This window comes from Ostrinia nubilalis, chromosome 4 (genome assembly GCF_963855985.1).
Source record: "Ostrinia nubilalis chromosome 4, ilOstNubi1.1, whole genome shotgun sequence".
Classification (NCBI taxonomy): Eukaryota; Metazoa; Arthropoda; class Insecta; order Lepidoptera; family Crambidae; genus Ostrinia; species Ostrinia nubilalis.
The window spans coordinates 5,848,749-5,872,751 of record NC_087091.1 but is presented as its reverse complement, the minus strand read 5'-3'; the positions used below and the strand labels follow the sequence as shown (position 1 = coordinate 5,872,751).

General features: G+C 36.0%; 1 protein-coding gene across 1 annotated transcript in view; it reads right to left on the bottom strand.

Annotated features, from left to right (window-relative positions):
* LOC135088582 (polypyrimidine tract-binding protein 1) overlaps nucleotides 1-23,636 on the bottom strand; it is a 561,827-nt gene extending 538,191 nt beyond the window's left edge. The window contains exon 1 of the mRNA XM_063983454.1: nucleotides 22,891-23,636. The gene's annotated coding sequence lies outside the window, so the exon portion shown is untranslated. The remainder of the gene's footprint in view (nucleotides 1-22,890) is intronic.
* Between the last annotated feature and the right edge of the window lie 367 nt (nucleotides 23,637-24,003).

Sequence of the window (24,003 nt, the reverse complement as noted above, 5' to 3'; positions counted from 1 at the left end):
TATTATTTATTTGTGTCAGTGTGCTCATCTAAAGAGTGTAAGACGATTGTATGTAGGTACTATTAAAATGTAATTTTAACTCATTGGTTTTGTCTCATATTTGAGGAATGTACTATGTATCATGAGTAGTCTTAGTTTAAAAGGATGCCAACGATTTAAATTTAAATAGGTAGACAAAATTCATAATTCTTAATTATCTAAAATTTTAGCTTTCTCCAGTAACACTGATATTATTATACTGTGACTCATCAAAGTCATCATTGTCAAAAATATTGACAAATCGCGAACTGTCACGACCAAAAAACTGACACGCGTCCGTCCTCCGTAAGCGCCACCGCGCGACTGATTGAGATTGTCCAAGCCGTCATGGGCGATTTTTTCCACATTTTTTAACATAGTAACTAAATAAGACGCAATATAAAAATTTCATCCGTTAAAAGCCCTCAAGTTATTTCTGAACTTTAGTTTAGTAAAAGATTCAGAATCTCAAATCGCTTATTTAAAAAATAAAACCATAAATAGAAAACGAATAGAGGTAACTTTGGGAATTTATTCTATCGAGTCAACTTCATCAAATCGTGTTTCCATCCGTTAATAGCGCTAGAAAATATCCTCAACTATGCCTAAAAAAAATCTTAGCCTTTAATTTTACTGTTTAGTACCTCAAAAATGAAAAATGAAAACCTCATTTTCGCCATTTTCTCTGCTACCCGGCCTTAAAAGAGAAATATGAAGTGTCGGGTCAATGTCAATAGCATTTATTGGCATCGCCAGAGCAGCATCAACTTATTCAATAAAGAATCCTATTCAGCCCGTCCCGTCGCCATTTTGAATCCAGAATGCACATCGACATGTCTAGGGGGCTTTGGTTGATCTAATGCTTGGATTCTGCGGATACGTTTCGCATTTACCTATTTTTCTTCTTAAGAGGACATAAAATTTTGTATTGTACTAAAACTTTTTAATGTGAAAATACAACATTAAAATATCCTGCACGTATTTAACGACTGAATTCTCAAATAAATTTCTTTGACATCAAAAGTATAGGTATTTCTGCGATTTTCCGTTTTCTTGGACACCAGTTTAATTGGAGGGCGAATAATTTACTTTTCACCTTTCAATTTAACGGCCAATCCATTTAAAATATTTCCCTGAGGGCGCGCTAAATACCAAATCCCTATCAAAAGAAATGATCCGGTAATGTCTGTAATGAATTAAATGTAAACTGGGTCACATTAAGGAATATTTGATTATTGAGTTTTCACCTGGACTAACTTAATTAGTGAATAAGATTAAGTTCTTTCATAATATTCTAAGCCTCTTAAGGCTCGACCTAATTGTTTTGTTTCTACGGAATATTGTTAAATTCCTGCCATATTCACAGAGGGAAGCAAACGAAATTTCAAAACAAAAATTCTTATCTTTTGGGGCCAACATCAATTTTGGAATTTATTTGAAAATGATTATGATGATTGATAAACCATCAACACTTACTCGTACTACTGTACCGCGTGACGAAAAACGCAGCGTCAGACGTCCATCCATATGGTGGATCTTTATTCTCATTTCTCATAAAGGTAGCAGGAAGGCGCTGGATGCAGGCCGCTGCCAACCGGCCGAAGTGGAAATCATTGGGGAGGCCTATGTTCAGCAGTGGACGTCCTGTGGCTGAAATAATGATGATTCTTCAGTAAATAGATACTTTTCTCGAAAGCACTTACATACTAGGAAACATTTGTATTTGCTCATAAACTCTACTGAAGTTCATCAGTTACCTGTATTGAATAATGAACTCAATGTGTATGAGATTAAGTCTGAAAATCATAGCTGGCGTAAGTATAACAAAGTAGCAATAAATGCAGTGCAGTCAACGAATGCATCGGAGCGTGCAGCGGATCATTCGCTAATAAGTGTATCATTTAATTAAGCACCTGTTATAAATAATAATATACATGCAAAGATGTTCGTTTGTGCTATTATGACTCTTGGCGCATAAATAATAGAGTAGGTTTTCTTTAACACATTGTTTATACTTTGATCGATCATCATGCAATCGCCACCATACAAGCATATTTAAAATGATTAATTTTCAACTTTAGTAAACTAATTTTGGCGTTTTTGTAAAATTAAAATATCTGGAAAACTTTGTATAGAAACCATAATCTGATAATCGTAGCTCAAACTGTTACAATAAAATGCCATCGACAAAAATGAAAGCGCGTTAAAAAGTAAAGTTAACGCGATCAAAATGCAAATGATTCCATTCCATTCCAGATTCCAGAACTCTCTAAACATCTGTAATATTATTCATTACAACCAGCTTCGGGTATCGTGGAACTTTATATTATTAGGAAAATTTACTGCATATCTGATTACAGCGATTAGCCCCCGGAATGTTCGGGGACTGAAACCGGAGTGGATTGCAAAAGTTTTTGTCTCAAATGTTTCCGATCTACGTTCACACAAAAGAACCATTCCTCGCCATTAAAGGATTTGTCACACTTAATGTGTTCTGCAATCTGCAGTCAGGCCAAAGTGAACGCAGCCCGCATCATGAACAACATTGTCGTCAGGGACAATCGGTCAAACACTGACACTGAACTGGAACTGTCAGCAGTCGTGACAAGGCAATCTGTAAGCAGTATGGTTTACGTTCTTTGCTCGTGCCCGCACGGTCAGATCGCATCATTGATACAAATGTATCATCATCTCAGCCATAGGATGTTTCTGCTGAACATAGGCCTCCCCCAATGCTTTCCATGTTGTCCGGTTGGTAGCGGCCTGCGTCCAGCGCATTCCTACTACTTTTACAAAATGTATAGGTAAAGACCAACAAAGTTGTTCATACATGACACGGGCTGCGTTCACTTTGACCTGACCGCAGACCGCATTCAGTGTGGCAAATCTTTTAATAGTTCCGCGCTTCATATTCAATGGTATGAGAGAAGCAGACCCACCGCTTTCTCACGACTTGGCACTCGAAAGCAATGCGATAAAGGTTCCAGTAGAACTTGTATTGCATGTTAAGTGTGGTTAAATATAGTGCTGTGATGTCATCTAAACAGTGCTAACTAGCAGCCATGATGAGTTCAATCCTCTACACCGTCCTACTATTGTTAAAATAAGCTTAAGCCAATTATCAGGTAGTACTTGTAGGTGTTCCTATACGGACGGAATCATTGAATGATCGATTGTTTTACACGGCTTTGCGGTTATTTGTTATGAAACGATCAGCATGAAATATCCTTGTCGCGTAACAAAGTAGAGGCCTTCAAAAGTTGAGTATAATATTTAAAGTTCGTTAACGCGCGTAATTTCGTGAAAGAAAATCACCACCTTTATGTATTAAAAAACAAATCAGGTAAAGTATCAGTCCACATTTATGTATAAAATCAATTCCGACAAGCTTTAAAATTCTAATGGAACATTTTTCTATTTGTATAACCATTTGTTTATTTGCTGTACCAATTTATTCGACAATTTGTAACCATTAGCAAAGTGAGCGAAGGCTCAATAGGTGCTCGTAACCAGGATTTAACGTCTTAGTTCCCAGTGGGAGCGGGACGGACTCTTCCTGTTCCAGGAATTTTCCCGAAACATTCCAGGACAAATTCTCGACAAAAGTTGGCCTTACGTCTCCGAAATAGAATGGCAATTTTGTACAGTGCCCTATTTCTTCATCAGACGGATTGAATTCTTGTTTTATTGACACAAATATGTGAGAAGTGCTTTGTTCTGGTCGATTCTTAGCAAAATGAGCCCATAAACTATTAAAAGCCGATTACCTTCATGAACGCGTAGCACATTAGCGATGGCCCCGACGACGTACGATGTCGTGCGGACACGCAAAATGATATCATCGTTTTAGTATTTAGTCGAACTCCGGTTACATCTATTACAGCAGGCAGAAGCTCCTACATTATGCAAGCAAGAAAGCAGCCATTTTAAACAATATCCTATTGTACGCGACGTCAAAATGACGGCAATAAAAGAATCAGAAACAATAGTAAGTGGGTAATAATAGCGCGTCTGTCAACAACGTTTTGCAACATTAAATTACAACTGTCGCAAGATGTAAATGGTTCCACTTGAATTATGGTGTATGAAAACGTCGTGTTTAAACGACATTCTCTGACTCCGTGAATCCGAAATATAAATTATACCGTAGAATGTTAAGTCAATGAGGCCGGCGGATCTCACGACCTCGTCGGTGTCGAGATCATGAAAACGTTCATTAACAAGGTTAACCATTGTTTATGAAACACCTACCAATACTTATTTTATCCTAAACAAAGAATGGCCATACAAATGAATGAAGCAATGGAAGAAAACTTTATGATGCTCGCGATAACAAACGAAGTGAGAAAATAAAAACCTATTGGATATCAAACAAAATGTTTTGGCAATCAAAATAAAAACAAATTTTAATGTAGGTACTACTGTGGCGTACTGTTGCATAACATAAAGATATAAAAAGAATATACTGTTTCAAAAATATGCAAGTCCGATATGATAGTGAAATTCTTAATACAATTTACAAGTGTTTACACTTTAAACTCAACATTTTATAGTCCTTGGTAAACACATTATTGACGTTGCGCCCACCTCTTAGCATCGGAGGTTTGAATTTGCTGTCGCTCCGGAACGCCAACAAGTATTCCAATCCCCGAGGCGTTTTTCTCCTCATTTCCTGGTGTTATTTCAAGAAAAAGATTTTTAAAACAAAATGTAATCGTAGACGCTTCAGCCCCAACGCTTTGTTTGCAAAAAAGGTCTCCTTCTAATTGAATAAACCAACGAAGTGGTGGAATCTAAAATTTAACAAATTCCGAATCGTATTGCAATCTCACACGAATTTGGATACAAATGATAATACTGATAAAGTGATAAAGTTGACACATGATGTCCTATTGTTGACATTTTGACAGCTGCCATTCAGGTGATAGGCAATAATTCAAATGCCGGCGACCGTGCTGAATTCGATAACGTGAGAGAAGTGCCGAAATAGAGATAAAAACCTATTTGTACAGAAACGAACTTGCCGAAAGTTTTGAAGAAATAAAATTATTACACAACAGATGCCTCGCCTGTCACTATTTATTTCTTCGCAATAAAAGATATAAAAGTAACTCTTAAATTCATTAGTTATCTGCATTTAGTATGACATTGTAATTAAAATAGACATGATAAATCTTTACTTTTGGCTTTTCAAATAAACTACGACCCAAAGTAGATTGTATATGATCATTTCCTGTTAACGATGGAGTAAATGTAATCGATTGTTGGAAGGAATCCAATTTTTTCTAGTTCTATATTCTTGCGGCTGGCACTAGTTATCACCGAACGATATTTGATTCCCTCAACAAAATTAATTCTATTATTAGGACGTTACATTCCCAGTTCTGTACCCCCAGTGAAAACGGAGTTAAGTCAAAAATGGTGATTTTTGGGAAATCGCATTTGAAGTTAAAAAAAATCCTGCTTCGTCGCTATTAGAGATAACTTGGTGAAATATTTTTTAGGTGAAAGGTAATGTTAGATATAATTAGGCAGTGTGCCAGTTTGGGAAATATAGCATGTAGTTTTTTCGTAATTAAATAAAAACCCAGTTATATCGCCATGCACGGCAACTTTACATTCGTGTAAAGTGATGTAATGGGACATAAATCATTTTACACCACACTGAATTGACCACCCGCTAACAAGTGTAAAGTGATACATTTTACGCCATTTCTGTTGATATTTTTTTGTTTCTTTAATTTTAGAAAAAGTTGTAAAACAAACATTAGTAATTACACTATGAGGAATCATTATTTCAGGTTATTTAGGGTAAATCGTCCAAAAATTTCTACTTATATCAATATACACCAATTTTGTGATGAGAAAAAAAATGTGTAAACTGATCCAACTAACATAATAGCGATCTAAGTATCCTAATAATTATGTGTAAAGTGATATAAGTGGCGATTGTAAAGGAATAAGGCTAGAATTTTAGAGTGGATTCTAATTATTTACTCCTTAAATGTTTATTCTGATCTGAAACTACTATTTTATTAATTATTACACCATATACCATGAATGATATCGGCCTAAATCACATACATTATCTCCTATTTTAAAGTAAGTATTAGTTGAAGCAATTGGGTAATAAAGACCAGAAACAACAATGGTTTCACATCAACTAATTAGACAGGAGACAGAGAAAAGTTTGTTTTCTACAATTACCTTATTAGGAATCAAACTCTGGACCAGAGATGATTATGTCAAGCTATATTGATTGCTTTTTGGCTACAGAAGGATAATATAAAAGTAAAGTCATAAAATGCATTTGTTTTCAACAAAGAGGCTTTTAAAAAGCCCTTTAACACGTCCTAGTATCACTTGAACCCTACTTTTATTTTGGGACATAAATAGGTCAGTGCTGAGAAGAAGCAGCGCAAGATATTTAGCCACCCTTGTCAGCCTCTTCTTAAATCATAAATAACTTGAAAAAATCGAACTGCCTAAGACGGGAATCTTCTTAAATCAATAGAGACATGATTAACAAGACATGTTATACTTGCGAGCTAAGCAGATAAAGTCCAGCAACACATGCCATTTACATAATTATTTACTTTATACATAGTATCCATTCATAAGGACTTACGTAGTTAGTTTTGCAGGGCAATCGAATATTGCACTTAACCTTTTGATTAGACCATTGTGCGCTATTTGATCTTCCTATTCCAACCGCTCCAGATCCCCCCAGGTAACAGCAGCCTATCTAGGTCTCTACAGGCCTTCTGCAGCGACCCTGGTGATTGGAGAATTTGAGCCTGTTGATCTGCTACGCTTCTGCACTCCTTGTGCACGTGCTGTGGTTTTTCTTCTGCCTCCATGCATCTTCTGCACAGCAAGCTGTCTGTACAGCTATACTGTGTAGGTGTTTGTTTAACATACCTGTTATTACACTTAGGACCTTGCGGATGTTGTCCCTGTTTAGTCTTATGAGTCTTTGACTTTTTCGATATAATATCCACAACTGCATCTTTTGTTTGCCTACATCTTTCACAATCTTTCCATTCTGTGTGGTGTTATTTTTCTATTTTGGAGCGCAGCCAGGTCTTGATCTGTGCTTATGGTATCGGCATTATAATTGTTCCGGACCAAATACCGTCGTGTACGATCCCCTTCTGGCCAGTTCATCTGCTGCGTCGTTGCCCAAGGAGTTACTGTGTCCTTTGATCCACTTCAGGAGTGCAGGGTAACGCCATTTGCATCTGCAATGACTTAGGAGCGCGTCATGGCATTCCAATATAAGTATTATAATGTAGTATATTAAGTTGCTTTGTATTGCTCGCACTATCTGAGATTATTTTTATATTCAGACCTCGGATGTCTATGGTTGCAACCGCCTGTGCTGCTCTGATTGCAATCTGCTTGGAAAATTGTATTGTGTTTATCTAGTGTTGTTGATATTCTTAGTATATTTAGGTAATTCGAGAAGACACCAGCTCCCGTACCTTTTTGGGTTTTGGAGCCGTCAGTGTAATATCCTAACTTCATTGATTCCAGAGCAATCTTGCGTTTCCGCTGTAAGCTGGATATTATATCTTCAGTCGAAGAGTGAACACAGGGAATTCTGCCGATAGGTGCCTCGGTGAGAGGTATTTCTTTTATTAGGGTTTTGTGCAGGATCGTGGAATGTCCTGTCTCCTTGTTTTGCTTCTATATGCCGTTCTTACCTTTAAGTCTTAGAGCGGCTGCTTGCGCTTCCTCCTGAATGATGAGGTCTAAAGATCTGAGATTCAGAAGGTACTCAAGTGATGTCGATGGAGTGGTTCCTACGCGTTGCAGGCTTTGGAGTTTTGATCTTGCTGTTGATAGTTGTGTTCTGTGCCACCACACAAGTGATCTATAATAATATGTGTAAGAGGGCCATATAACCGACGTGTAGAGCCAGTGTTATCTTTGAGTTGAGACCACATCTACTACCAATGAGTCTCTTGCACTGATGGAATGCTATACAGGCCATTTTTATTTTGTTCTCGACATGACTCGCCCAGCTCAATTTGTTGTCTAAGGTGATGAGTTTTGTTTATAAAGAGTTCTGGTAGTTGGAGCTCTTGTAAATTCTATAATGCACTTATTAAGTACTTTTATTGACAACGTTAGGCACTATGAATTCAATTATATGTTTTACTAGTAGATGTTAACCATTATTTATTAAAACTATTAACTAAAGTTCTTTGATTTATAAACTACGCATTATGTTTTCCTTTAATCTGACAATTGGGCTAAGTTATATCATTTTACACCAAATAATTAACCAAATCATTAGTTGCGATTTTCAAATGTTTTTGATCTAAGTAACTGATAACATTTTACACATGTACGAAACTTTTGTGGTTAATGGTATTAGTCTAATTGAATCATTATACACAAAATAAATAATCATTTGTCTTTTACTTTTTGTGCTATAAATTAAGTTACATTCTTTTTCACCAACCAACAATACATAGTTTTTTTTGTGTATATTAATATGAGTCATCTTATATTGTTAATCACAAATTCAATCTGAACAACTTCAATCGTGTAAAAAGTAGTAACACGAGTCGTACCTCTTGACACAATAAAAAATTGAAAGAAGCCTCCGGTACACTTTGTTAAAAGTAGACATGTATCAATATACACGAAAGAAAACTCAAAATTGGTTCACAAAGCCTTACTTGTATCATTTGGCACAAAATTATTTTCTTTTCTATACGTCGTAGAAACATACCGATTAGATACAAAAATAGCTAATTTTTCAGAGATTCACATTATGTTATAAAGTCAATTTTGATCTAAGTCGAGTTAGATCCCTTTTCACTGGGGGTACAGAGTTCATGTAGCGGACACAGCCCCCAGGAACTGACATTCGTCACGTTGCTGTCTCATGATTGCGGCTACATCATAATATTCTTTTAAACATTCCCCTGAAGTAAATAGTGCATTATGACTATTTCAAACTCAAAAGATTTCCCCGTAGGAAACTGTTATAACGTTAACGTCCATGGTAATTATCGGAATCATGTTAAGCTCTTATGGTTTTGTTTGATAGAGTCATCAATTCTTATGGTTTTTCTTTTCTAATTTATTGAAGCAATTTATAAACATGATGATTGTGTTTATTTAAGACCAATGAGTTTCACACAACTCTTTAGTAAAAATGTAAAAGTATATTACATTATTATATCAATGCAGAACTGTGAGATACGCACTATGGAGCGAAATTGCGATTTATGGACATAGCGATTTTTTTCACAATTTCTATTTGAAAAAAATACCTATCGATAGGTTACGTTATTCTCATGAATAAATGCTGCACAAGTTTTTCTCTAAAACCAATAGTTTGACTGGAAAAAAATATTTTCCATTTTCGTTGTATGGAATGAAACATAAAGTGGTCGATTTCGACTAAGCCTTGACAGATCTTGCTTTGAAACTACTTGAGCCTTGTTCTATGGCTTGTTGACTGTAATCCTACGCTATCAGCGCGCATCCAACGTTGCCCGTTCACAAGTTATGAGGTTCTGAAAAATTAAAAAAAAGTAAGTAAAAGTGACTTTTTTTTGGAATATCTTTAAAGATTTAACAAAAATATAAAGATTTTATACGTTAATAATGTAAATTAACCTTAAATTACTGCTAAAAACACATTTTAATAAACTTAAAAGGAATTAAATCAGCGATTTTTTTTTTCACAATTTCTGTTTAAAAAAAATACCTATCGATAGGGTATGTTATTCTGATGAATAAATAGTACGAACGTTTTTCTCTAAAACCAATAGTTTGGTTGGAAAAAAATATTTTCCATTTTCGTTGTATGGAATGAAACATAAAGTGGTCGATTTCGACTAAGCCTTAACCGATTTTGCTTTGAAACTACTTGAGCCTTGTTCTATGGCTTGTTGACTATAATCCTGCACTAACAGCGCGCGCCCAAAGTTGCCCGTTCAGAAGTTATGAGGTTCCAAAAAATGAAAATTAAAGTAAGTAAAAGTATCTTTTTTTGGGTATAAATCTTTAAAGATTCAACTAAAACATGAAAATTATATACTTTAGTAATGTAATTAACCTTTCTCTTGTCGTCTTATCTAAAGAAAAGTCAATTTTACTTACTTTACTTTTCATTTTTCGGAACCTCATAACTTCTGAACGGGCAACTTTGTGCGCGCGCTGTTAGTCTAGGATTATAGTCAACAAGCCATAGAACAAGGCTCAAGTAGTTTCAAAGCAAAATCTGTCAAGGCTTAGTCGAAATCGACCACTTTATGTTTCATTCCATAAAACGAAAATGGAAAATATTTTTTTCCAGCCAAACTATTGGTTTTAGAGAAAAACGTTCATAATATTTATTCATCAGAATAACATACCCTATCGACAGGTATTTTTTTTAAACAGAAATTGTGAAAAAAAATCGCTGATTTAATTCCTTTTAAGTTTATTAAAATGTGTTTTTAGCAGTAATTTAAGGTTAATTTACATTATTAACGTATAAAATGTTTATATTTTTGTTAAATCTTTAAAGATATTCCAAAAAAAAGTTACTTTTACTTACTTTTTTTTAATTTTTCAGAACCTCATAACTTGTGAACGGGCAACTTTGGATGCGCGCTGATAGCGTAGGATTACAGTCAACAAGCCATAGAACAAGGCTCCAGTAGTTTCAAAGCAAGATCTGTCAAGGCTTAGTCGAAATCGACCACTTTATGTTTCATTCCATACAACGAAAATGGAAAATATTTTTTTCCAGTCAAACTATTGGTTTTAGAGAAAAACTTGTGCAGCATTTATTCATGAGAATAACGTAACCTATCGATAGGTATTTTTTTCAAATAGAAATTGTGAAAAAAATCGCTATGTCCATTGTCCATAAATCGCAATTTCGCTCCATAGTGATACGGTTCAAGTTTGGAAATGCTACCTATATTTAGATCCTTAGTCTTTTGACGGTAAACGAAGGTCACCCGTTCCGTCACGTGGTTCCAGCAATTTTCGGACGTTAACCGATACGCTTTATGATTCACGCACTATACGAGACTCTTTTATAGGGTTTTTTATAAAGACACCTCGTTATAGCGCTTTGATTTTATCATAAGAATTGCAGTCTAAGTTGGAATGTGTAATGATAAAACCAGTGAACCGAATATGCTGTTAAGTGCCGTCTAACTAGACGTGAGCCGTCGAAGTATCAGTTTAGTAGTTGCTAACTAATTTACGTCAGGCTCCGGCACAGGGCGGGACGAGCGTGAACCCATGATCGCTACTTATTCCCCCAATTATAACTTCGGCCGCGTTACATTTACACCTAATTAACAACCTTCAATCTAAGAGGTCCAAAGTTTATTATTAATCTCGCACACAAAATATAACAGATTATAAGCTCAATGAAATCACGAACCAATATTGGTCCTATTACTAAGGTTTGAGAGGATTATGTGTAAGAGCTCGTTAATAGAGATAACCCCATTCAATCCAGCGATCCTATCTAAACATTTGGGAACTTGAGATCGGGTCTGTTGAGTAAATTTCAAATGCGTATGACTCATATACCAGTAAACCTATCCCATAATAAATGTAGAAACTTAATTTAATTGGGCCATAACAATCAGAAATACACTTGAAATTGTTGAAATCCTAAAACATAAGAGGCACGGAAGAATATTTTCAAACTTGTTGGCTGGCTCGCAGGACCAGGCACTTCTTTCAATGGCGCTCGTCGCTCCATTCTAATGTGAACGAGGATTTATAGGCAACGTGCACTCCATAATATCAATGCGGGCTTAAGAGCCCCGCATGGTATTCCATTAAAGGCATTGAGAAAGGGAAGCTATAATAATACTTCCTCATTGATTCATACGATCAAAAGTTGGATTATAATCTTTGATGATTGCATGCTCCGAATAAATTTTAAATTAGGACTCACGTCGGCAGAATTGCGTGTCTTTAGTAATATTTTTTTGCTGTTTTGCTTCTTTATCTATATTTCATAGCCCGAAAATGTCAGACTTCTGATTTTGTGCCAAAACAGTACTTAGTTGTAGAAAAAAATTGCAAATACGATGAGGCACGTTACAATACAACTTACATGTACCACTTTCAAGCGAAATAAATGATTTGATTTGATTTGATTTGATTTGATTTGATTTGAATAGCCGTTTACCCTCTACAAATAAATAAAGATAAAAATCGCTCTTGAACATTTTAGCACTTTTTATAACCATTAAAGCATAATGTAATGAACCATGTAACAACAATATTTACATCTAGCAAAGGTTAAGCACCCAAGCAAATTGATGATTCCGATGCGGTACCTATACTATGCACAGTACGTACATAAATATTATGATGGAGCCCTTTCAACGCTTGATGAACGAGCCTTCGTTAGTATGAATTACAAAACTGTGATTATCTTTTCATAAAGTTTCTTTTACCAAAACCCGGTGTGGGATTTCAAAAGTGCAGCCTAGGGGGATTGTGTCGTGCTAACAAAACCTAGTTTCAGTGCCTATGCTCTGCCGATAAATGCGATCTGAATATATTATCGGAGCATTACGAACAGTCGATAGCACATCAGACTACTGTACATTCTTGTTGCAAAATAGCCTGTATTAGAACTAGATAAAATTCCACGATTTTCCGTATGATTTGCTTGAGGCGCATATCTTCTCGAGACTGAATTTAGTCGCACTTTTCCAACTTCACACTCGCCTCCCACAAAGACTCCACATTTTGTTGATGCCACGGTATTATAAGACGAACGCCTCGTTGGGTGCCAGTTTTAGAGATTATTTTGAACCGACTATAAGTAGAATTCAATTCTCGTGAAATAGTATCTAGGGAAATATTTCTATCACGAACAAAAGATTCAAATATTCATTCGGAAACTGTTCCCGAATTCATGCTCGTTCTTTACACACACACAGAAACAATTCTCAATTCGTTCACAATTCACAGAGGCTCATCCTAACCATACGTACGAGTATGTCAAAATTGACTTACAGAAAACCCACTGTGTAGCTTTAATACGTTATGTTTCTTGTTTCTGATAGGCTAACCGATGTGACATTAGCCTTTTCTATAACTAAGGTCCCAAAACTACTCTATCTAAAGTCATACTAGTCATATTTTTGTAATTGAGCCTTTAAAAAGCACTTTCATATGTCCCAATTAAACCCTACCTCTCACGTGATATAATTAGAACTTAATCGACAACAGTCATCTCACCATCATTTTCCAACGTCTAAGGTTCAATAACCTCTAACCAATTTTCGATTTCCCACCAATCGTATTGTGTACATTCCTGTCATTGTGGCCGTTTGAAAGTAAAAGATCGAACTCCTTCGAAGCAACCACGCTTAGTTACCTCCAATCGAGGAGCACAGCGGGCGAGGGCGACCCTTAATTAATTGCTCCTGCTGCTGACAAGGAGGCTCCTAAGCACAGTTCCATAAATATAGACAGCAAAAAGCTGGTCGAAATAATCTACGAGTACACCGGTGCCAGGACGAACCACTGACCTTAAGATTTAGGTCAACTTCTGATGACTACAATCATTCAATATTCAATAATGATTATGACTTTTTACTGACATTTTGACCCAAAGTGGTAGTAGAGCAAATTATATACGGACGTGTTCTGAAAATTTTAATTTTAATTTTAATTTAGCCGTTAGGTGAACAAAAGTTATACTTAGAAAAAACTTTGCTCTACAGTCTACTCTAATGCTCTATGAAAGAGATTAAGGCTGATTGCACTATCTTACTTTAACTTTGACAAAGGTCAAAAATCTGTCAAACTCCATACAAAAAGCACCGGTTATCGTTACAGTTACAGTCAAAGTTAGGTGGTGCAACTCAGCCTAAGAAATCGAAATAATCATCGTTCTAAAAAAGCGTATTCAAAATCTTGTTTCCTCATCCAGACTTCCTTAAAGACGTAAATTTTATAGTCAAGTACATACTTACCTGACTGTAGAAATATTCTTTGCAATAAAACTACTTTATTCTCTAAAATAGCAAGTCGTATTACTACATACTACGAGTATTACAAAACCATTAAGAAATTTGCAAATAATCTTCAACTAAGCTTCGTTGTGTGAAAATTATGCATAATTCCCATAAAAGGCTTGTTTTAGGCTCTGAGAACGCAAAAGTTTACAACTTTGTATGGTTTCTAACTTTGTAAGTGGGTGATGAACATAAAAAATCGTTTTCATTAGCTTGTGAAGTTGTGATGCAAATAACAAATATTCTTGAAATGTCGTGTTAATTGTTAATGAGATGAATTACTATACTACGTCGTACATCTTTGTAAATATTAAATTAATACATAGGAATTTAATATGTTATTACATACAGCTAGGAAGATCATAAATAAATTCATTTATGTATGTTGGTAAAACATTTTTAGTATATAGGTTACTTCATATTATACCCTTAAAAATTCCAAATGGTTCAGTATTCTTCCTATTGAAATTCCTAATACACACTCAATATAGAATGAATAACAACGTACTAATAGGTAAGTACAATAACCTTGACAACTACGCAACGAGTTTGCCATTTGGTTTAGCTCTTCCTGGCTCACAGACAATACTGTATTCACATGTAGTACAAGTACAACACATAAATAAATCTCATTTTGAACGTCAAAGGTGGGTCAAGGCAAACATAAACGCTCATCCTTACAAAATAAGGACTGTAAATAAAGTTCTTTCTACCACAATCAGCCGCTTTGAATCTTTTTATCTCTTTCTTTTGTACAAACGCTAACACAATTCCAACACTGTAGCATCTTATCAAGAGGTAATAGGTACTATTTCAAAACAAAAATTCTCAGCCTCATGAACTGTACTATTTTTAACTGATGAACTGTGCAAAGCGACTTCCGACCTTAACTTACATACTTAGAGCAAACATTCTTCTACTTGATAAGTTATTCGTGGGTTCTGATAAAGTTTTTACAGATTAGCTTTGGCCTTGAAAAATGTATTAGGGCGCTGGCAGTATTGTCACAGTATTATTAATTTAGAATGTATTGTGTTTGTAAATACTATGAAAGCTTAAACTTTTGTCTAATTTTATTAATTTTATTTTTTCTTTTTTTTTTGTTTCTTTTATTTCTTGTATTTATTGGATACATAGTTTAAAATCCAGGAAGACCATCAAGTCATTATTGTTAGTCACTAAAAAGTAGAGGTGCTTATAGGTTCTCTACCTGTCTCTGGCATGCGCCACACAGCCACACATCATTCACAAAAAGTGTGTTTTTTACGTTCGAAGACAAACATTGGCCTCACTTTTTGTGTTCCTTTTTTAATCGTCGTATTGCCGACGGGTTCAAATGCAGCATCGTCACATTAAATCGACGCGCGTAATGACGAAATTAAAAATTTTAAAATTAGAAAACGCTCGACCAACTTTTATTGCGCACGGGCAATTTATTAATCAGGAAAACCAGCAGCGATCCACTTCAATCGATGACATCACGAAATAAATCTGTCGGTTCAGAGGATAGCATGGCGGGACGCGCCCGGATCCGGTTGTTAAGCTCAATCTAAACTTCTATTTTTATTACACTCAGAACATAAAAACTATGTTTAATCATTTTAAATATTTTGCCAATCAACAATGACGTGATTTCGTGACATTCACACGCGTTCATTCTGAGATTTGTTACGGGTTATTATAATGTAATATCATTAAGGCAATTTATTGTGTCTTTCATCATAGGTGTCGCAAGCTTTTTGTTAAAGGTTGGTCATTTTTTAGGAGCGAAAGCAAAGATTGATTTATACATTTTGCGTAATTCGTCGTTCGAGAAAAATATTTGCTATTGGGCACGATACGCGACGTACTAATCTTTCATAATCTCGTCTTATCCCGATTTGATTTCGCTGTCACCTTTTACGGTTTTATAACATTCGGATAAGCGTCTCTCAACAAGTGTCAGGATTATCTTCGAGATCTCGGCTGAAAGCAAACGTCTGGTATAGTTATGTTTCTTAATGATAGAATAAAAATAAGGGTCAATAGAGATAAATGTTCGGCTTCCATGAAATAATACTGAAACGACAAAGTTGGGGCTTTTTTACGTCCTCTGATATAGAAACATAACTTCACATACGATCACGACACCATAAAAACGTCTGGGAACCGTAAATCAAATATCGCATGTTAAAATCACCATACAAAAAGATTAACTCTCAGTATCGTTTTAACACATTTACATTCATTGATCCCAATAGTATTCATTCCCGAATCATTTATGCAAGAGTTCATTCAGCTACACTAATTCGAGTTAAAAACTGTGATATCGATTTAAAAGTTCCTGTTCTAACCGAATCGGCACTCGAGTCAGATGGCGGGACGGAGGAAGCGTTAACTTTTTAACTGCGATTTTACGTACCTGCAAAACCATCTACAGTTCTTCCAGTTTTTGTTTGAGACAATAGCACTCTCAAGAGAGCTTAGTTCGGAATCTTAATGCTAGAAAGGAGAAGTTATGGACATTTGTTTGCGATGTGCAGTTTCTAAAGTTTAAGCCGCGCTCGCGAATGTTTCCATGACATTTGACCTCGCTGAGAACGGAACTCGCATTTCAATAGCTTCGAGTAATGATGATGATGAATAATTGCTGTGTTCAAGGCAAAATGAATACATTTCATTAGAATTAGCGTTTAAATTATCCGTCTTAATTTATCTATGAACGCGTTAATTGTTTATCGGTATACGATCGTCGGAATAATAAACTAGATGGTAATTAAACAAAGGATACTAGATAAGACGGATTTGAATAATAGGGAATCAACAATGAGCGTATGCGAATTCCTTTCGAATGTATATTCGCGTTGAGGCATACTTGTAATCTACACGCTTGAGAGTCTTGTTTTGTATAATGTTTGGAATCTCACATAAAATTAAAGGGAGCCTACCTACTAGATAGACCGGTCGGGCGGAGTTCGGCTGGTGAGCAAAGGTCAAAGTGATGTAAAAGTAAATGAATAAATTATTTCGCAACTGCCGGGTTACTAACACAGGTGTGTAAAAAAATAAATACGTGGTGGAGAGAATATTTTTACCAAGTAACTATCAGATTGGTCAACAAAATATTTTGAGCTGTTTACAACTTAAAATCTTTAAAAAGTTAGGACAAATATTAACCTTCCTTCTTATTTTTGAAACAAAAGAAAAAGAATTCAAACAAATCAAAACCTGTTTTTGACAGCCCTGATTACGAGGAAATCTAAATAATTTTCTCCGAGAATACATTTCGAGGATTCAATATATTATATGCTTTATCATTGAATATACCAAAACAAAAGAAAAGGTAAGGTTTTGTCTTTATTTCGGTTTTATTTCTATCATAGAACATACACGAGAGTAAGCTAACAAATCCCCTTATTTGGGAAGCAAACTATGAACGCGTAGGGGCTTCTTATACAGGGTGTTAGGTAAATGGGTATAATATGAGCCGACACTAGCCCATGTTAACATGTTCATATAAATAGTATGGTGAAGTCAGAAAATTGATATCTTCATTTTAATTATTTTATTATTCATACAAATCGGATTTTATAAAATTTATTTTGAATGAAAATTAAAAAAATTAAAATGATGATATCAAATTTCTGACTTCACCATACCATTTATATGCCCATGTTAACATGGGCTAGTGTCGGCTCATATACCCATTTACCTAACACCCTGTAGAATTCGATCAATATTATTATAGGATATCTCATGTGTATTTACATTAACATCGATATTGGCATAAAATTCAGCTAATGCTTAAACAAATGTTGACAAAATCAGCAAACAAAAATTTTCAAATAAAAGTTCTCTCCGATTTTCCAAACACAGAACTAAATCGTGTTCTTTATCAACAGAATACAAATACACCAATAGCAAATAGGTACGTTTCTTCATAAGATTCGCTCAAGACCAATGCTCAAATATTGGCTAACTATTTAGAGAGAACGTTAGAAATTTTACTTGTCGAGTCTTGTTCCAGAGAAGAGTGTTCACTGTACACACTGTTGAATAGACGAGACATTTAATTACCTTTCTTCAATGATAAAAAAAGAAAGCTACCACATTGTTAACGAAATTTTAAACTTTTCATCCAATCCTAAAACTCAGTTAGGTAGTTTAACCATGTTATGGCAAAGTTTGGAGGATATTAAAGATAAATATAAGCCCCAAACCGATAGAACCACACAATACCAGCCTCCAGATTGGGGCCACCGGCTGCCCTACTTAAGTTTACTGGAAAATCTGAAATTAGGTATTGTTATTATCTTTCCTCGTAATTTCATTCACTATTTCTAAAGTAACCTTTAAGAGAATGTTGTGAAATGTCACGGCTAAGTTCATCTACATTGACATTAAAATATTCCTGTACCTTAAAAACTTGCTCTACATTTTTGACTGAATTTGTGTCAAGTTTGCTACCTCATTTTTCCTTGATATCTTGCTGATAGTCTAATTCATTTATGAGATTAAAGATAAAGATTATTTAACCAGCTGTAAGTTACGCGAACAGTACGCACTTTATACCTCGTCCCTTACGTAAAGTTTCACTTTCATTTACTATCATAGCTATTGTTTATTCAATTGTTTTGCTTTTAGGCATTCCTTCGTTTATTATTCCAATTTAGTTAAATATGCAAGATCATCGATTTGCAATTCTATGTATTGTGATTTGGCAAGTGCGGTCAAATATGCGAATATGATGAACGAAACATGAACAATTGAAATAAAATTACCGTTTTCAATATAAAATGAAATACTCTTTAACAATACAAATCAGGTAAAATCAAATAGCTCGAGTCCAGAAAGAACTTTCTCAAAGTACAATTTAAAAAACATCTGAAAGTCAACGCAAAGAACTTAGATGATGTAGACGCAACTAACCATACCAAACTTGGGGAAAGGTAGAAAATGTACCCAGGAAAACGCCGACTACTTAATCAAACTACGCTTCCAAGTACCTACTGGAGTTGGAAAAGTTATAAGTAGGTAATTTCATGTCAACAAACTTGACGAATAAAAAAATTCGCGGTGTTGCCAGCCTGAAATATTCTGCGTGCATAAGCCGCGACATACTTTTAAAATGCGAACTTGGCCAAGTAATATTTGTTTTCCCCTTCTCCTCGCATGACTTCATTAAGAAAAAAGGTTTCTTGGGGACAATATTTGGGGGGCAAGTGAGTAAACACGTTATCCTCAATATACGGAGTCGTATTTTAATAAGGAAACAATGGACGGAATAAACGAGGCTCCTGATATGTTAATTAGAAATAGCAGATGAATGAATGGTTGATTAAAATGTAATTAAGGGATGCGAGTTGCGGCAGCAATTCGTTAACGACAGCCGAAGTCAAGTAATACTGCCGTGGAAGGTGTGGAGGGAAAATTCCATCAACCGGTATCTATAGATATTTAAATTATACACGTCGATTCGTAACGTCAGTACATCATAAAATTTAATTTTAAGATGAAGCCATACACATAGTGAATTTTTCATAAAATACTTCAAAGAAAAGAAGATTTCATTAAAGCAACGTAGGTAACTCAATGAAGCCTTATTTCGACATCTGAAAATAATTTTGAGTCTTAGCTGGAGGTATCTACAACTCCTTAGTTGAAGTATATGTATACGAATAGGTCGTACTTCTTATTTACTCACGAGACTAATTGTATATTAATTAATTCCCTTTGATCTACTGTTTCTTCTCCCCTTCAAATCCATTCTTAGAAGCACGCCCAATCAAGTCAAAACTAGCCTGATCCGATCTTGGAAAATGATTCGTAAATACAGGTGACATAGATGATACAATCGACTGCCTATGATTAGCTTCACCCTGACTTTATCGGTGTATACCAGCCCATTCAGGTTCTAAACTGAGTTTCACGGTTCAATGTCAGTTTCCTTCGATTGTTATATTTTATTGTTCTGTATTGAACACAAGTATCAATAGAATTGTTCTCAGTTTCCCAAATTTGCTAGTAGGCCACACGTGTTGTCTGGAATAGCACGTGTATATTATAATAAACATTTTCAGAACAGCATATTGTGTGACTACTCATAAGTGTGTAATAATTTTTATTCTTATTAAAACTAATTGATTATTATTCCTGGCTTATTTAACCCACTTAATGTAGAGTCAGGATCTTTATCCATAAGTGAGAAAGTATGACGGTTTATGAATAATCATCAAAATATGTAAGTTCTGAGACTTGGATTCTTAAACACAACACACGTTGTAACACGACAGAAGTAGACGAAGATGATAATTAATTTGTATAAGTTTCGTGGTTTCAATATCATTTGAATAATAAAACTTGCTAAATGTCAGCAACTAATAACCAACTTCCGAGAAATTATACTATTCACTCTCGAAATTACTTACTTCCTCAAGGGAGTAAAAGTCTATAAATGTCTATGTATACTGTTCTGTATATTTTACACACGTGTAACGTGTTAGAGCATTATTAATTGGATTACTGAAATGCACTGCATGTATTTTATGGTAAAAGTATAATGTTTTTTTATAAATAATAATATAATAAAATAAAGTTTACAGCAGCAGTACCTAGAGCCATTATTATTGTTAATTACTACATAGACAATTTAAGTTATGTAGATTTAATTTTCCTTCAACGCAGTCGTTACATATTTTATTTGCTTATACATTAATTAGCGCAATTAAGTTTTTTCTATCGTTTCTATCGTTTTTCCTGTCAATTTTGCATGTGCAAGATATCGCAGCGTACGGAGCGCGTGTATTAACTGAATTAGTACTGATTGCTCAATCTTGATGGCGCGGGAAACAATCTATCGACTAGTAGGATAGATACCTAATCTTGTTCCCGCGACTATCACGGCAGCGGGCCCCTTGCTGATGGTTCCCAACATTTCCTTGCAGAATACCCCATAGAGATTAACATTTTAAGCCGCAAACCCTTTGAAAATATGGCTCAGCGATGGCCTGTCCTTTCATAAAATTTACATTATAAAAAGCAACGTTTACTGACTAAACAAATTCAGCTAATAGCCACGCGGGTAATTATTGCTAAGAAAAGATTTTAAATCACATAATCGGACGAAACGGGGGTCCTAAGTTTGTATGAAACAAGATTTCACGCAGGCGAAGCCACGGGTTCAAGCTAGTCTATTATAATAGTAACAGGCCCCCAAGTGTAATAAAGATCGGATTGAGAATCACTGCCTCAAGCATACATGAGAGGCAACTTAACGAGACGACAAAATCGTTCAGAGAATGAGCTAGTTAATAGAAAGTTGCTTTAAAATTACTTACCAACTTGATTTTTCAGGACATTTTAACTATAAAGTACTAATTAGGGAAAAAGTAAATCAATAGTTTTCTTGAAACGGTTATTGATGCAGTTTCGGATAAGTTTAGTCGAGTCTCCAAAATACTAGGTTTAGAAATGACTGAGTAGGTACGATTTTTTTAAATCAAATCAAGACAACTCTCAAACGTATAGAGTGGGTCAAAGTGCAAAAGATCCGCATTAATGTTTCATAATAGGATGCTATAGCTGCTTACCATAAGAATGATAACTCAACTAAGAACACGGTGGAGGCACCTTTTCCCTATGTTCGGGACTTCGAGTCTATCTGTTATTATTATCACATATTAACATAATCAAATAAGTCCCTTCGAGTGAGGGGGATAGATAACTCCAAACATATCTACGGACATCATAGGGAGTAATCCTACGTCTACTGATATGTCCTATGTCTGATTAGACGTTATCTATGCGATTCAACACCATGCAAGGTTAAAAATACCCAAAAATGAATTTCAAAAACATTCATAAGTTCGTATTGAATACAGAGATAGAGTCCAAAAACGTATAATCATAAAATATTAGTTAAAAAGTATACTAAATACGTCAGGAAATATGTCTAGGGGACCATGTCCTTGAATCTGCCAATCTAACAATCAGTTCAATACACTGAGATAACGTCAATGATAAAAAAGAACAATCATTTAAATATCGAACAAAGATCTTGAAACAATGTTACAGGTATCATGTAAATAAGCTTTTCTGGACAAATAACAATAACATCTTCAGTAAACGCCCAAAACTCAAAAGCTTTTACTTTCTAAATTATTTCCCATAAACAAGTTCAGGGGTATCTATCATCTCGCGCAAATAAATTAACACAATTCGGAACGTTCTTTACAGAACAAATGGGCTCTTTACCGAGGTAGAACGTAAGCTTACAGTTAATAATGCTACGGCCAACCCTAGCGTTTCATTAAGACCATTTTAATTAAAACAATTGCCGACAATAAAACACTCCCATTGCGCCGCATCATAAAAAAGTGTAAAATCAACAGTCTTAGGTACCGCGATCGAGACATGGTCCTTCTCAGGTACCTCTCGAGCGTAAATGTGTGAGCAGGACAAAAACAGCGGGATGCTACTGGAGTGACGTCACCCGATAAACCGCCGAATCCGAGATGCGACTGGTTTAAAAGTCGGCCTTAGCAAGTGGATGTGCAACAATCGATTATAGAATCGAACGATGCATTTTACGAGCAAATTTTATCGCGCACCTGCGTCTGCGCATGAATTCATTAGAACTCGCTCCTTTCCCGATTGCTAAATACTGTGAACGACGAAATTATTTGCAGGCAAACACACGTTGAGCAAAGTCGCGAGGTGGGTTCAAACAAATGCACACGCAACAACCGCACATATTTACATGCTGCAGTCATCCATGACACAGAGTTTCTCTTCTTTTGAAGTCCCAAAATGTTTGTTTTGATTTCCAACCGGCGTTTACACCGACTCTACCAACGTGCATTACGATTTACAAACTTACCTTGTAAAGAAGTTCCGTGCGCGCGCAGGTAAAACACCGAAATCCCACAGGTGAACGTTATTCTTGATTTAAAAATCCAAGGAGTTTTGTGTAGAGCCGGCGACCACGGAACCGGTGAACACTCGTGCGCTTCTTGTTAGCGACGCACCACAACACAAAGTAACCACGTTGACTGTTTGTTTATAAAATTACGAACCACTTATTAATAATTTGTATGGTCCGAACTGCGCATGCCCGTACTACACGCGCGCTGTTCGAATTAGGTTATGTTTAAGTTGTAAGCACGTCTAGACTCCAGACTTCACTCACTTACGCACTTGCCGGCACTTTCCGAGCAGAGTCCTTTAAAGGTAGAGCTCTGCGCAAACTTTTTCGAAGACCAACACCGAACACAGCAAACTTTATCAAAGTTCCCACGAGAATTCCTTTTTATAACACTCCGAAACTGACACTATCTCACCTTTTGACCACCGGCCGGCTCTACCTGCGGCAAACGTAGGCTTCGTATGTATAATAAACACTTGAAAACTCCGGAACCGGTAATAATACGATTCCGCACGTGATAATGACACTGTCAAAATAAAATTAGGGTAAACAGAGCAACACGGGGACTCACTCACAGGCGACACATTTCATGTTTAAAACGCCCCGAGTTCCGAGCGGCAAATTAAACGAATAGAAAAGAAAATAAACGAAGAATACTAAGGTCGTCGACTGCGAAGCCGAGCGTCCGACACTGGCTGAGCGCTGTACTAAACGCGAGACGAGAAGCCGCGCGACCCGCCGCCCGCGCCCCGCCCCGCGCCCTGCGACCCGCGCCTACAACGCATGAGAAAACTGACGTTAAAAAAATCAAGAGTGCATTCAAGAGCGTGTTGGATGCCGGTGATCATCCGCTGATGCACGCGGCGCACCAAAACTGCATTTGGAGCCGGAACGCCAGAGTTGCGAGTGTTTTAGACGCCGGAGGGTGGGGCGTGGACGGAGGCATTCAATTAACTGAAGCACGTGCGTGATGCACCCTCCTACCGACTGATCCGATTCATTGAGAAACCGTCTCACTACGAATTACGGTAACGGCTCCAACTGCACTATTACGGAAATGCAATTTAG